This window comes from Homalodisca vitripennis, chromosome 4, assembly GCF_021130785.1.
Source record: "Homalodisca vitripennis isolate AUS2020 chromosome 4, UT_GWSS_2.1, whole genome shotgun sequence".
Classification (NCBI taxonomy): Eukaryota; Metazoa; Arthropoda; class Insecta; order Hemiptera; family Cicadellidae; genus Homalodisca; species Homalodisca vitripennis.
Genome location: NC_060210.1, coordinates 154,823,259 through 154,838,117, shown reverse-complemented (window position 1 = coordinate 154,838,117; position 14,859 = coordinate 154,823,259).

Here is a 14,859-nt window from a genome sequence, read left to right as displayed (position 1 = left end):
GAGAAAGTTAAATTTTAGTTCGATTTTATTTATGGAAAGAAAACGTTACCTTTCAATTAATGGATTTTATTTGAAGGTTTCTTGACAAACAAAGGTGGTTGTGTAAGCTTTCGGAAATAAAATTTAAAGATCTTTAAAAGCACAAAATTATGTAAAAGGATTTTGTAAAACTTCTACAAATCTCTCTACAATTTCACTATTATATAATTTTATTTACCCAGTACTTGTGATATGTTTAACTTATACGTTTGACTGCAAGTTTCTGTGTCTATCAATATATTGTATATGTAGCCAAAACGTTAACTTACTGCAAATTGTTGATATTTTTAAACATCTAGAGTTTGGAACAGACGAAAATGAAACGTTGTATTGCGTATTCTAAATTGAATAAATGAGTCCAAGTCCCGGCATGCGGGCGGACGCGAGGTAATGAGAGAGGCTCAATCAAAAGCACTTTTCACCGCCCGCTGCCCGCTCTGTTCTACCGCCATTCACTCACAAACAAGCCATTTTTCTGTGCGGCTCAATACCGAATAATTATCAGCCTGCCACTTGTCCTTTCGTTTTCTCTTTTGAAATTGGGGCCGTATTTCCCCATTGATTCAACATCAGTTAATGAATAAACGTTATAATAGCTAAAGCTGTTCTCATGTATATCATTGTGTGAAATACATCATATTCTTCTGGAATTAAGGCCAATAATAGTATTACAAGCCTAAGTAATTTAAGTGAACTAATTTAAAGAAGATAATGAAAATTATTTTAGTCTTTTACACCTTTGATTTCTAATAACTTTTTTCAATACTCAAAACTGTACCCTTGATAAATTAATAAATATCCTGCTCTAACGAATTTTAAATGTATATTTATATTATTTAAAGAAAACCAACGGGCTTTATCAAGACAGTTAATAAAGAATTTATGGTTATGTGAATAATGATACATAGATAGAGAGTTTACTTCACAAACACAGTAAAAAATATTGATTGAAAATGTACCCATTGGACTAGATATATACATACAATCTATAGGTAACGTGTTAATATAGTAAAATAAATTTGTTAAAAACAACATGATGGCATTATTGAACGCATTGTTAATGTTACTAATGACTGATTCACTACTGGAGATTGTAATTAACTGCTGGTTGTAACTACTTACCTCAACCGATTCATCTTGACCTCTACTGAGTCAATCAATAACCTAGTGTCTTCAAGGTATTTTGTAACATTGTTAAATATGAATTTCAACTTAAAAGTCTCTCTTTTTTAAGTTTTTTTTTTAATGAAAAAGGAAAATTTGTAATAATGTGATGTTTCAAATTAATTACTTTTTTATGGTAACTGGATTTGATTTTCTAATTTCACAAACAAAATTAAATTCAACAAGAATCAGAAAAATTGTAATATAGGTTTAAAGGAGAGTTTAGAAGATGGACCCTTCAATGTGGCGTATTATTTCTCAAGAACAAAAAGAATCCCTGTCACATTTATTTCAACTTAAAAATAAAAATCTTTTAAACATTTAATACCATTAAAATAATGAAATTATTTATTATAAGGACAATTCATTCCAGTTCTTCAATGAAATTGAAATTATATATGTAGAAACATTGATATTCTCTGTTTTCCCGCCAAATTCATTTGTTACTCTATTCAATGTGTTATTTATGAACGACTTATTTCAAGGAATATATTGTAAATATGTTATATCTTATTTCTATGTTTCAAAAGAAATACTTTAATCAAAAATATAACAAAACCAATAAAAACTAAAAAAATAACTAAAACCCCTTTATCTGTGTTTTAAAGCTATGTCCATTTTCTTTCCGATAGTAGATTATGGAATAATACTATTAAATTAATAAAGAATAAAGTTTAAAATATGGTTTTAACACTAACTTAAAAGAGTAAACAAATTTATTCATTAATAAATCACATTCATAATATGTGTAATAGGGACTTTACTTAGCATGAAATATCTGTAAAATAAAAACTTAGAATATAACAAATATGTGTTTATTAGATATAGTATAAATAATTACCCACCATATGTTCAACTCCATACTTTTTATACATTTTATTATTTTGCGTTTCTCTTGTAGCAATGATGGTAATCCATAAGAGCGATGTAAAAATGTTTCATTTTTAATATTTCTTAATAACTTACCAAATTCATTGTATATGTTGCATAATATTTCATTTTTATTCAGTTCTGAGCTATGTTCAAAATCTAGGAGGCGGCCGCTACTCCGAAACCTGTCCTAAATGTCATTTCGAAAGAAAGCGAAAAATTCTTTTTGGGAATCAGTGCAATGATATGCTACTCATATTATTTACATAGAAGAACATGTGTTCAAAGTGTCAAGTGCCTGCATGTTTTCAAAGTTGGTTTAAAAAAACGATTTTACTAAACAAGACTATTCCAGATTTTTTCATTCTGATTTATTGTTTCACTGAACGATGGCAATTGTTCGGAAAAATCCTGTTTCCTTCCCAATCCTTCCAGCGTCAAAAATGAACTTCAAACAAAGAATTGACTAAACAGATAGACAAGAAAGCGAATTAATAATAAAAATATAACATCCGGAGATAATACGAGGTAAAATAAGCTAAACTGTTAAAATTGCATTAAATATTCTGTTTCAGGTTTGTTATTAAATCATGATGAAATTGGGTGTACGGAACAGGAGTCCCATTTCATCGTCTATATGTTAGCTGGGTTCGTCCTGGATCAGGTTATCAAGTATCACTAAATTTCATTATAACCATTGAAGAAATTATCCGGTACTGCTCGTATGTCTTGCTGGCTTCACCAAGGCTGGAGCTTGAAGACTCTAACCGGAGCATTATTTTGGCACCTTTCACTGGACGGCGACTGTTCCTGGTGGCGTGCTTGAATACTGACACAGTTACTGTAAATGAAAAAGATTCCCAACTAATCAATCGTCTATTTTTTTCGGTCCTGAGAGCTTATTGTCTTCCACCTTATTTGACTTGTGCATGCATTCCTGAATTTTTGGTTTTAGACTATGTGGGCAAAACACCATCCCAGTACTCCATTCGTTCCGTTCTCACATTCAAATCAGAAAACATTGGAGTCCATCAGGAGTATTACTGAACATATGTTTCTGGACAAGACTTTTCCCTGATAAACGCTGTTACTTTTAGTACAGGGTGAAAATTCCAAATCGCTCATATTTTTATTCTCACTTTTACCAGACTTTTTGCAACAGATAACAGCAGCAAATACCATCTTTAACATGGAGACAACCTTCTAGATATTTAGTATGGATTTTAGACTAAAGTCGTCACTTAAATGTCATAACAAACCATTTATTATCAGTCTGTTTGGCAAATATAAAAGTTGTGTGCAAAACAGTTACACAAATGTGTCTTACCTTCTACACGGTCATCAAAGATAAATAAGAAATGTCTTAATGTTGTTTCAATTTCATTTAATTCCCTTGAAAATACCAAGCTTCATTTTTCCACCTGATTGGTTTAAAAATTATGTATTATTTATCTATAATTATAAAGCAAGGGATAAAGATTTGTAAATTTCATACTTTTTCTGTTTTTAGTAATCCCAAGAATGTTTATGCTTTAATTTTTAATTTTTGCTTTACAAATTCTATTCCACGTTATAATGGCCACTATTTATTGATTCTGTTTTTATGGAACAATAAGAATATAAAGAGTGCAAAAAAATTAGTCATACCTTTGGATTTTACAAGGAATTTTGCGTTGTCCTAAATATTCAATGTGAAATTCACTCTAGTTATTTATAATTGGTCATGCGATTTCATATAACTTTTATTAATATATTATTATATTTTGAAACATTTTTTTTAATCAAAAAAGGTTCTCTGACGGCTCATTATTTTCGTTTTTTGTCTATTTTGAAGAAATGTAATAAAACATATGTAGTTTAATTGAAAAAACTGCAGAAAAATTGAAAATAAACAAAATATTGACATTTTTCATTATACATTGTATTATTTACGTGGAAAAATTGTTATTATTTATTTAAATTATAATTTTTTTATACCAGTGCTATTTGTAAGTATTAAGCAAAATAATAATGAATCATGCATATTTAACAATTACGTGGAAATTTTTAAATACATAAAAAAACAGAATTCGAGTCTTAGTAAATTTTTTTTTAATTTGTATTTTTCATCATATATTTTTTATTTCTTTAAAATATTTTTTACAATTCTTATTGAAATTGAATCAAGAAACCATTATTTCTTTCCAAAAGTTTTTTTTTAAATATTTATGTATTTTTTTCAGTGAACTTAAAAATATAAATATCTTTTTTTTCATATTCTACGTCATCTGATCTTGATTCATACCATATTCTACTCAATTTTTTCCCTGCTTTTTTAAATGTAATGATTGTATCTCCTTTCATTGCAGTAAACACAAGATCGTTATCAAAACTATCACTAAATTTTTTTGTAAATGTATTTAATGTTGGGATATCACCATCAAAATCTTCTTTAATTTCGTTAAGGGAAAATTGGCACTCGGATGAATTTTTTTTAGATAATACACGCAGTAAATTATGAAATCTTTAGAATCCACACTCGATGTATGTCTACAAGATGTTGAGTTTGTCCAATCATAAAAAGATGACATGCACCTATTATGATAATAAGCTTGAACTTCATCTGATTCTTTGAGAAAATTCAGTCTAACTTTTGTTAAATGATTCTGAAACATCTCTTCCCTTTAAAGTTGATAAAATTTTTCTTTAGTCTCAACCTTCTGCATGCCGCGAAATGCTCTATTTTGGTTACAAGGTTCTTCACAAAAAACACAATGATGCTCAAAATCAAAATCACATGCTTCTTTCATAATCTTCTTCCCAATAGATTTTTTTTCTTGTTTGTTCTTTGGAAGCTGTAACAATTGATCGAGGTCTATTGTATGCCGATTGACAACCATCATGAATGTGTGCTTCAGTCAATTTCTGAAATGTTTTGTACCGCTGATCATTGCTTTGTTTACTTGACGAAATAAGAGTATCTATCCCTCGACTTTTTATTTTCACCAAATCTCCATCGCGGCTTTTACAAATGGTACAAGAAGGTACCTTTTCCACCATTTACATGAATCTATAAAATGCAGAAAGCACGATAAAATTAGTATACTGAAAATACGTAAAAATTACTAGATAAATAGCATGCGTAAAATTGTATGTACAGAGACAAAGATTTATGATCTGTATTATTTTTAATAATTTTTATTGAATAATTTGTATAAAATTTTGTTTCGCAAAATTTTAAAGTTTTACTTACGATTTGTATTTTATATGGACAAAAATCTTGTAAAGTGCTAATCACGAGGCTTATTTCACGACACTACTCCAATATAACTTGACTGACGACAAAGCAGCTGATTATTGAATGCTTAGAAACATACTGAGACCCGCATAATATAAGAATAGGATTGACCCCGCCCTTTTGCTTCAAGGACACTATTATATAACTGTACTATATATACCTGTAACCCAACTTTCACATTCAACAATGTTTCTAAACTTTTCAAAATATTCGAAAATTCTTCAACATAAAAAAAATTATAATTTAAATAAATAATAACAATTTTTCCACGTAAATAATACAATGTATAATGAAAAATGTCAATATTTTGTTTATTTTCAATTTTTCTGCAGTTTTTTCAATTAAACTACATATGTTTTATTTCATTTCTTCCAAATAGACAAAAAAAACGAAAATAATGAGCCGTCAGAGAACCTTTTTTGATTAAAAAAAATGTTTCAAAATGGTGATTGAAAATTATCAAAATATTTTTTTAAAGTGAAATTTTATTATAACGGCTGAATATTTCTTAATGAAAAAAATACAGTATTTTTAGAATAGAACAAAGTATATTTGATCAAACTTTCAGCTCAATCGAACCATTTTTGTAAAATTAAAAAATTAAAAACCAAAAAAAACGGTTTTTTTTGAATTTTTGGGGAAATTTTTGAGGTTAGGGCAAAAATGATTACTACATAAGTTGTAGATTTTTTTATTTCCAACAACTTTTACATTTGACTTTTTTTAATAGGATGCATTGTTTACTCACAAATTGCAAAAAACCATTTTCACCCCTAAAAACCACCCCTCCTATACCCCCTAATAGACGATTTTGGTTCGGAATGGTTTTTTTTATTTATTTATGATGTATTTGACTAAATTGTGCCATTAGTTTGCTGTAAGAAAACATTTATTTATTTGACCATTTTTAACTTCTATTTCTCCTGGACTAATAAGTCGAAGCGGGTTGAAACTTGGTAATCAGAAGAGTAACTTGAGCAGAACTCTGAGAACTGGAACTTTAAACTGATTAGGTTCATCATTACTGCCTCTATTATAGCGTAACACTTATTTTACCTCAATTAAACAATCACATACAAGACAAACAGAGACATGCTACAGTGGCGTGTGGAGTTGGAGTGGATCGGAACTTGGTAATCAGAAGAGTAACTTGAGCAGAACACTGAGAACTCGGAACTGTAAATGGATTAGATTCACCTTTATACTGCCTCTCTTATAGCATATACAATTCTTTTATTTCAAGTAAGCAACCAGGTACAAGACAAACAGAGACAGTCAGAGATCGGACGAAGCAGAGTGGGTCAGAAATTGTTAATCAGAAAAGTAACGTTCTTTGGATCTCTCCAGTCGAACATGACTCCTGATTCCAGAAGTCAAGTCTAATACATCGTCAGATACTAGACGCTGCAATAAAAGGAAGCTAGGTTATGTAAAGTAATCTGTACATATTGCTGTATTGTTGTATTATATATTGTGAATTTGTTCTTCCTAAATTCCGATTGTTCCGGACTTTTTCAAATTTAATGTTTTCAAATATTTTATCAGCCTTCCTGAAAATGTTTTTCATACGCCTTAGTGAAAACTAGAGGTATTGAAAGAAGGAGGTAATTAATTGGCTGCAATAGATCGCACTTTTTAAGATTGTAATGAATTTAGTAGATTTGTAAAATTGATGGGAAAATCCTTTTTTTTAGAGTAGCTGATACATTTTTTAGTGATATTACAATATGCATGCAACAACCTTTAATCAACCACACGGACATACCATTGATGTCAGAAGGTCTTTTCAATTCGGTCTATGTACAACATAGTCTATGTCCAAGTCCACCTCGCTAACAGGAGTCAGCAACATAGAGACACCGGGCCTCGTGTATGAGGAGTGACGGTATTTAAAAGACGGATCAGGTACAGTGACCAATGACCAAATTTTAGTTAACTCGTGGGCCACTTTCTTTGTTTCTTTAATATGTTTTCATTAACTTTCAAGTGCTGACTATATTCACTTATGGTCAGTCCTACATGGTTTACGATTTTTGGAAGCAAGTATTGAAAGTAAATAGTAAGTAAATTAAATTAATAAAGTGTAACAACATATTACCTTTATACTATAGATGTTTGAGCGAAAGTTCAAAATAAGAAAATAACATTCCAGGTAGTTTGTTTTTGGGGAAAACTGTCTGTTTTTTTAGACTGCTAATAATGTTTTGAGCTTTCGCAGCTTTGTTATTGTTTATGTAAATTCTTTTATAAGAATTATAATTTTTACACTGTATCTCTTAATAAAAATACCCATTAAGAGGATGGTGATTGCTTCACATAATCGAGAGTCTACCTGTGACACATAAAATAATTATTTAATTGCTTTAAATTTCAACCCAATGCTTTCTTGAGACATCTAGTTGTGATTTTACGTGAGAATATTTGCTTCCTGACGCTGAGCCAACGAAACAGGGGGCGGAGACTAAACAAAAACGAGTTCGCGATAAAAATAAATCACACACTGGAATGTTTTAAAGTACATTTTTACTACAGATTCTACATGTAACCAGTGAATTGAGTGAATTTAACAATAAGAGCCCTTTGTCAGGTACAAGAGGGATAAGTCGGAGTGGGTTGGTACTTGGTAATCAGAAGAGTAACTTGAGCAGAACTCTAAGAACTGGAACTTTAAACTAATTGGGTTCATCATTACTGCCGCTGTTATAGCATAAACAATTCTTTTTTTCTCAAGTAAACAATCAGGTATAAGACAAAAAGAGACATGCTATAGTTGCGGGTGGAGTTGAACATTGGTAAGCTGGCATGGTGTGAATGACTTTGATTTTCAACTAAGGCCGAACATAAAAATAAAAATGTACCCTATTTTTAATCAGCAGGGTACATAAAGAGATAGAGTTGCACAAAGAGCGACGCCGGCTCCATCGATCGGGGTCTCTAAAGTGATGAGACGGTCTATTATCCAACTTCCACAGCCAACCCCGACACGTAAACGAGAATTGTTTGTTTTCTTTTAAACTAACTCAATAACATACGTCGACGTGATATAACACTTGTATAACTGGGTAATGTAGCAACATGTCGTTTTAGAAACGGTTGTAATAATGTTGTATACATACGAGTAGATTATACTAACGCCTTATCATGTCCACACATATGATGACAAACATTTTTAAATATGCATCTGTTTGTTAATATCATTACAGTATTTTTTTAAATTGCTAGTAATCTCGCTAAGCAAGGGAGTGTTTTTGTCAATAAATCTTTATTTATATTACATTAGGGTACTACCACTTGTACCAGTTTATTAAGCTCGAAACAAAGGATATTCCCATTCATTTTAAGCCCTTGAATGTTGGCTGAGGGTTTAAATTGTGTGTTGAATATTTTATTAAGATTTAAATTAATTGTGTATTTTTTCTGAGACAGGTACAGTCAATTTCTCCTATCAAGTCACATGTTAGCTAGTTAAGTCCCCCAAATCTGTAGTTACATAAAAGCGTATATACATCTCACTATGGTCTGAGACATTTTTAAAATTATTCCCTAAAGATGCATTTCATTAAATATTTTAGTTTGTTTCCTTATTTGATTTATAAGGATAAATAAACTAGTTAGGTCGTAATTCACTATCCCTACATTAAAAGGTAAATATCTGAAAACATGCTCTTTTAATTAGTAATGTTACCATTTTGATTTTGGTGCCTTAACAAAATTACCTCTCCTTAGACATTGTTGTGAATAGAGGGGAAGTAAAGGTGGCATGTGTGCGCATTGAAGTGGTCCATGTTAGGGCTATTCAAACATTTTAACGTAGGTTATTTTTAGGAATTAAAAACATTTTAAATTAATTGTTTGATGAGAAGAAATAGGTAATGCCATAAAAGTATATTTGACAACCCTATTCTGAAGCAACTGCTTCATTCTATGGTAGAAAGTATAGACTTTGGTGGACGGCTAATGTAATTTACTATTAGATGATAGTTTAAAATAAAGGATTATATGTAACAAAATGGAGGTTGACTACAAAATATTTCACTGAATATAAAATCCATAAAATTTGTATTTGTTTTAATGTACTATAATATATTACGTATATCAAGCATACGTGGCCATTTTATATACACAGGTTATTTTCTCTTAATAAATATATGTTATGGTTTTTCATCTATATAAAATACAATTCTCATCTTCTACCATTTGCGATGCATTATTAACTCATGTACAAGTTCTCTACGGATGAGTAATGCAGAGTGTGTTTCCTTGTCAATTCCACGCCAATTGTTCCTTATTTTCAGACAACACTATTTTATTTGGGAAAGCGTCTGACAGGTTTGAAAATGGTCTTTGTGTTCTTATTCAAAAGCATAAAAATCGTATCTAAAACAGTTTTGCATAAGTAAACCTTTTTAGAGAAAGCTCTATATGAAATAATGTAATATATGGAATAATTTCGTTTACAGTAGTGCAATAATATGAAATTAACTACGTACATTATGTAATATTCATATAAGTTTATTCTTGAATGAATATACGTTTTAAATCAATATTTATGCCAGGTTGAAGAGTTATAACACGTCTTTCCATTTATTAGATGTAATTTTTAAGTAATGATTAAAAGTAATTCAGTTTCTTAAAATAATATGCTAGCAGTTACATACACAATTATAATTGAAAACTTATGCTACAAGTAAACAACTAGTGTTACAATTAATTTTTTACTCAAAATGTCCTTAGAAAATAAATAATTTCTTACACTGTTCTGTATTTACTCGAACTCATTAACAAATCAGTCTTTGAGTAATACACATATAAAGTATGTATTACAAGAAAGTAAATCTTAGTCATATTAATATATAAAATTGATTAATTACAACTTTGTTGTAGTGGCAATTTTGTGATATCTCACCGAATCTGAACCAGGAAGTGTGACAAATTTTGGCCGGATCACCTTGACGTCATTGCGCTAAATTAGTTTGGTGATTTTTTATAGGGTTACTTTTCGTGCCATGTTAATTAATTCAAATTTTAAATACATGAACCGTATGGCCGCTGGTTCTTTAAATTATAGCTATGAATTATAGTTTTATTTAAGTATAAGTACAATGTCACAAAAGCTACCACGTTGTTTTTTGTCTTAATGCCTTGGTTTGTAAAGAATTAATATTTTAAGTTTTAATATTTATATGTTTTGTTGTTTGAATGTTTGATAATCAATCATACAAAACTAGTGGACACATTTAGATGAAACCTGGCATGTACATCGATTAAACAGGAGAATAATACAGACTTATTTTATTTTAAAATACTACTTTTTATAAAATACTTATTTTTAGAATTTGTACTAGCATGAACAAATTACAAACCGTCGCAGTGTTCTTTAACTAGTTATGACGAAAGTATTGTCTAACTTTAACTGTAGATAGGAGCAGTGACTAGTTCAATGTATTTAGTTTTTAATACTCGAATTTAATTTCCTTTGACATTGTGGAACGGCATATCTGCAATAGTGAGGGAACAATAACAGAGTAACCGGACTCTATGATACAACAAACTATTCACTCTTTGACTTTAATTTGATAAAACAAACGACTGCAGTGGGTCCGTGTCTATTGCAAAATTAATGTAATCACAAAGCAATGCACTATACACAAATTTTAATTTTCATAACAATAAATCTTGAGGGGGCAGTCAGTACGTTTTGCATTGAATATAATGCATATTTGCATTTAAAATACAATAATGATAAATAAAATACATGAATATGGACATTTATATAACTTTCAAAATGATCCAATGAAATAAGATGATATAATGAACAATGATTGAAAAGTAAGCGGCGATGTGTAGGTACTTTATCGGGTTTATGTATACCTTTGAAGAACGTAAGACGAGGTTACAAACAAAATCTTGACAACTGGATGGCCAAAAAAGTAGGGAACTTTCAACTGCATGCAAATCGGTCAACTGTGACTACGAAAATATAACTAACTTCCAAACAGAGTTATAATTTATAAATAAGAGACAGTGAACATTTTGCCTCTGCTCTGATAATCTTAAACATAAACACTAATAATATCGAATTCGTACATGCCTATGTCTTATAATAGAAGACCATTACTTATAACAGAAGAGTTCTGAATGTCGTTTAAAGTGGTTATGCTCATAAGACAGTGGCATAGAAGGAAACTGCGTGTAAAGCCGTGGGTAACTGATTTATTTTTACATTTATTTAATAATAAAACATATAGTATACAGATTTTATGTATGGTTTTCCACATTATGTATTGTATACAATGTTATAGTTAATTTACTTATGTCAAAGGTATTATACAATTACTTGGAGAATTAACTTAAAAATTGACAAAACACAACCCATTTTAAATGAAGAAACTGACTAAGCAATTCGAGATACTTTTTATTTCTAATATGGTAACACTAGTTAACATAAATATTCTCTTTTCCACAAAGAAGCAACAAAAAGTATTACAATCGTCAATAAAAAAAAAATACTCGTAATTAATATCCTCATTTAGCAAATTATGTTGTATTACACAGTGTTACAATAGTGATTATGAAATAACAATACATGATTTGGAAACTGGTGGAGGAGGTACTGCAAATGGAAAGTAAAAAACCAACTTAAACGTAGATATATGGGTGTATGCAGCCAGACCACCCTCCGTCCACTGTTACTGTTACAACGAATCTTTTTGATATTCGAACTCTATAAAACATATGTTTTAACCTATATATATTTAAAAATTTAGGACTGTAAATATACAAAATCATGTTAGTGAATAAAATATATCATATATGAGCATTGTAAAACATAAAATAACACAGAAGCCATTTAAAATGATTCAATCATAAAACCGAACAACACGTGGTCTAAGCGGATCGATGTAGCGGAATGTACAGTTACACATTTACACACACTCGTCTCTCCTCTAGAGCTCTCAAGTTAATCCCACGTAGTCAGATATTGTAAAACGTATATGTATAACAGTAGTTATTTAAGTTGAATAAAGGCCACATTAAACAACACGTGGTCTAAGCGGATCGATATAGCGGAATGTACAGTTACACATTTACACACACTCGTCTCTCCTCTAGAGCTCTCAAGTTAATCCCACGTAGTCAGATATTGTAAAACGTATATGTATAACAGTAGTTATTTAAGTTGAATAAAGGCCACATTAAACAACACGTGGTCTAAGCGGATCGATATAGCGGAATGAACAGGTACACATTTACACACACTCATCTCTCCTCTAGAGCTCTCAAGTTAATCCCACGTAGTCAGATATTGTAAAACGTATATGTATAACAGTAGTTATTTAAGTTGAATAAAGGCCACATTAAACAACACGTGGTCTAAGCAGGATCGATATAGCGGAATTTACAGGTACACATTTACATACAACTCGTATCTCCTAAAGTGTCCTCAAGTTAATCCCACGTAGTCAAATATTGTAAAACATACATGTACCACAGTAGAGATAAATTGAATAAAGCCCACATTAAACAACAAGTGTTGTAAGCTGATCTAGTCAGATCATTTCATTGCAGTAGTCATCTGAAGTAATTTATATACTTTGAACAATACTGAAAATTGCTAATGAATAATTGTTGATTAGTTTTTTTTTATTTTTGTTATGGATGAAACATTCCCTAAATTCTAAATATTTTAGTATAAATTTCCTTTTAAACTTAATAACGTTAAAATTCCAAATGGGGATTGGAAGCTGTTTTTGAAGCCTTGTTTTACGTACAAAGATTTTTTCATTGGAAGAGTTTTTATTAGGAATGTGTTTTTAAACAAAACAGAACTAAACATTGATAAAATATGTTTCTAACATTAGTGTTTGTTTAACCTGATCAGTAATAAATAATTTACCTTACCAATGACCTAACTATGCTCTGTTACAGTGATATGTAGAATTCTGTACTATGAGAAGAAGCCTAGTTAAAGGAATCACCCTAGTGATGTATACAAGTTGTACATAATGGATACTAACAATAGAAATTTAGAGTTTTCATTGCACAGTATTTCTGAAAATTAAAGCATACACTTTATTTCTAAACAAACTTTTAGGTTAAAGTCATCTCAACAACAGAATTCATTAAATTTAATTATGTGAATTCTTAACCTTGTCAGACATCAGATTACAGAAACCTCATTTCCCCATTGTTTTAACATTTGTGATTGTGAGAATTAGCATGAAATGTTTAATAGTGATGTTAAATAAATAATATATCTATTTTATGAGGTCACAGACTGTTTAGAGAAGATGTTGAATAAATGGTGAATTTCTCTCAACGATATAAAAGCTGTCTGCTCCCACTCAAGCGTTCCACTTCAGTATTGTAGCAGACTCCGTTGCTGCTGGCTCCGCTCCTCTAGTCTTTTCCAACTGGACAAATTACCTTATTCCTGAATTATTGTTCTTCTATGTGTAACACATTTTTAGCACATATTGCACATTATTCTCAAAAGGAAAATAAAATTTTTTGGTACACTACGAGTGTCATAACAGGTTCTTTTTGAGGTTTTATGCCAAATTCAGATTCTATAGCTCACCATATGCTTATCATATGATTGTACTCCATTTACCTAAAAGTAATTTTTGTTTTTCAATTTTATGTTAGTCGGAATAACAACCTTAGGATAAAATAGTCTCTACGTGCAATATTTGGGCATAATTGTCCATAAGACCAAATCTCATTTAGTGATAAGCACCATCATCGAACTCAATTTTACTACAAGCTTCACCCCTTTCGTTCTCAACATATTTAGTGGGCAGAGATACGGTCAGATGGAAATAACATTTATCCAGCTGCTCAAGTGATATGCTTCGCTGACGCTCTACCAATAGCATAAAATCCTAATTTGAAGCGTGATGTTTTAGAGGTCATAAACTATCATTCCACTAATGTCGCGTGCATAAGAATTTACCATTTTACAATGATAATAGTCATTACAAAACGGTGAATGTAGCTTATTATTATTTTACAGCTCAAATTAAGTATTTTATTCATTTTATTATTTTCCTGCTTCTAAATATTAAGACTATAACGACGTTTTGTTTTCGAGTGTGCTACGAGAGTAGAAAAAGTAGCTTTAGATACTGACGATGATACATTTCGACCATGATTTGAATAACTCGTACAGTTGTAAGATGAACACAATATATAATTTTTCACAGTTCCCTCTTGTGCTAGTAATGACTGAAGGTAAGGAAACTGTTATCATCATCATTATTATCATTTTATATTTAACTAGTGAAATAAGGGATTAAAATATTAAAGCAATCATTTCACACACACACACATACACACACACACACACACACACACACACACACACACACATATGATGTAATGAAAAGTACCTAAAACCCTTTTAAAAAATGTTTTTATTGACATACACGTGTTTCGGTGTGTGTTTATATATACACATATATGATACAACTATTTTGGTCTATAAAACTACGTAGGAAGGAATTTTG